Source organism: Cyprinodon tularosa, unplaced genomic scaffold, assembly GCF_016077235.1.
Source record: "Cyprinodon tularosa strain WSP-4 unplaced genomic scaffold, ASM1607723v1 ctg494, whole genome shotgun sequence".
Taxonomy (NCBI): domain Eukaryota; kingdom Metazoa; phylum Chordata; class Actinopteri; order Cyprinodontiformes; family Cyprinodontidae; genus Cyprinodon; species Cyprinodon tularosa.
Genome location: NW_024039223.1, coordinates 108,554 through 110,572, shown reverse-complemented (window position 1 = coordinate 110,572; position 2,019 = coordinate 108,554). Strand labels below are relative to the sequence as shown.

Genomic DNA, 2,019 nt, shown 5'->3' with positions numbered 1-2,019 from the left:
ACACACACACACACACACACACACACACACACACACTTCTTTTAACATCAAACTTCCAGGGGCTACAGATGAAAGCCAACTAGTCTGTGGTTATCTTTGGTGCATAATTTACAAGTTAATTAAGGCTTATTGACCTTTCTTATATAAACCTTGTAAGCAGCAATTTGCAATCATATTTAAGTAGCCACATACTAAGCAGACAAAAGGTGCAATTTTGAGTAAAATTTGTAGTTTATTTATGCACAAAATGAATATGGTGCATTCTTCAACTCTCTGATAACAGAAACACAGATCAAAGATCCCACTCACCCAGCATACAAACTGTTTTCCCTACTACAATCAGGGAAGCACATCTTCAGGCTCTGGTTGCTCTGGGTCTGGGTCGTCATCCTGCTCAGAAGCCTCAGAGCCTTCCTCAGAAGGAACTATATTGTGAAACAATAATAACAATAAAAATAATATAAATAAATAATGTTAAAAGCAACACATACTATAAATTACATATTATAGAACAATCTCACACTGACTGAACTTGGCATGTCTGACTTGCTCTGACCTGATGATGGTGGGCTGTGTTGTGCCTGACACTCCTCGGTAATGGTTCCAGCTTGGGACCTGTCATCGTCTCGGTCCACTCTCACACCTACATAGTAGAAAAATATTTATTTAATAGTATGATCAAAATAAACAACCATTGTCTAAAACTGAACATACAACAATAACCAACATTCAAAATAATGTTTAACATAACTTAAAATGACTGAACTGAACATCTGAAATAATGTTAAATATATTTTAAAATAACTGAACATGTGACTGCTTCTGTATGTTCAAACCTGGCGATGATGACAGGCTGGATTCTGCCGGACTTTCCTGACTAGTCCCAGGATGAGGGCTGCCGGGGCTGCTGATCTGTTCTAAGCCTGATCTGTTTCTCTTAAAGTAGTTATAAATCGTGCCTCCCTGTCTTTTCATTCTCAACCGGAAAACAAACGTTTTGTTACTTATCAAAGCAAAATGCAACATTTCATGTCCAAAATGATGCACAAGGAGATTAATGAATACAGACTACATTATTACAGCCTAGAAATATCAGAACACAACAATAAGACATGTCTAGTGACTGCAATCTATCCATTCAATTAAGGTTTCAGCCTGCCATAACTTTACTGGCTAACTACATCGGTCGTGAATTATCTACGACTAGTAATGCCTTTCATGACATGGGCAAACGGTTCTGATCAAAGATTTTGCTGGTTTCATAATTCAGAAGGTTCTAGACACGGACATTTAAAAAAATGAAATAGTTTCCGTTCTCGTCAGCAGTATTTTTAGCAGACGTGGGCATGAAATCACAGAAATTGACACTGAAACGCATCAATATCACCCACCTGCGCCTGTCTGTTTACAGCCAGGCTAGCTTCTAGCGGCCCTTCGTGAAAAGCAAGGGCTTGTCCTTATCATTCTGATTTATGAAACGGACATCAATTGAACAGAGGATGATCCTTATTGACTGAACTTATCAAACTCTTAGTTATTGAGCTTCTTTTATGAATATAATCTGTGGTTGTGCAGCCTACTCACCGATATGCGTCAGTCGGTCCAAACGAGAATAAAATCCATCTCGAGAGCGCGCAGCCTTTTCCCAAAGAATGTTGTTGGTTAACTAATGTTATGCTTGTTGCACTCGGTGGCTCCACAGCCGCTTTAGTTCTTCTTCTTTCACCCTAGATTCACGACTGGAAAGGGGCTGCATAGCGCATGCTGCATTGTGCCATCTACTGTACAGCAAGAACATCGCAGTCAAAGACTTCAAACGTGCAACTGTTTTAGCGGTGTCATCAATCATCTGGGGTGGCAGTTGGGGTAGCCAATCAGATTTCGGGGGAGTCAATTGCTCCCGTAGCCACCCCTATAGATCTGCCCCTGACTGTCTTTTGACTCTTTGACCTCTGAGCTTGCCTGTTCCTGTTCTGATCTGTTTGCCTGACATGGCTTTGGACTTCTTAAACAGATTGG

At 40.4% G+C, this 2,019-nt stretch overlaps 1 long non-coding RNA gene across 1 annotated transcript; it reads right to left on the bottom strand.

Moving 5' to 3' along the window:
- Nucleotides 1-228: 228 nt before the first annotated feature.
- On the bottom strand, nucleotides 229-1,755 carry LOC119794828. Its single transcript, XR_005282262.1, has 3 exons — nucleotides 1,585-1,755; nucleotides 557-643; nucleotides 229-425 (listed from the first exon to the last, which is right to left on the bottom strand). It is a non-coding gene; the product is annotated as an uncharacterized LOC119794828 (long non-coding RNA).
- Nucleotides 1,756-2,019: the final 264 nt, after the last annotated feature.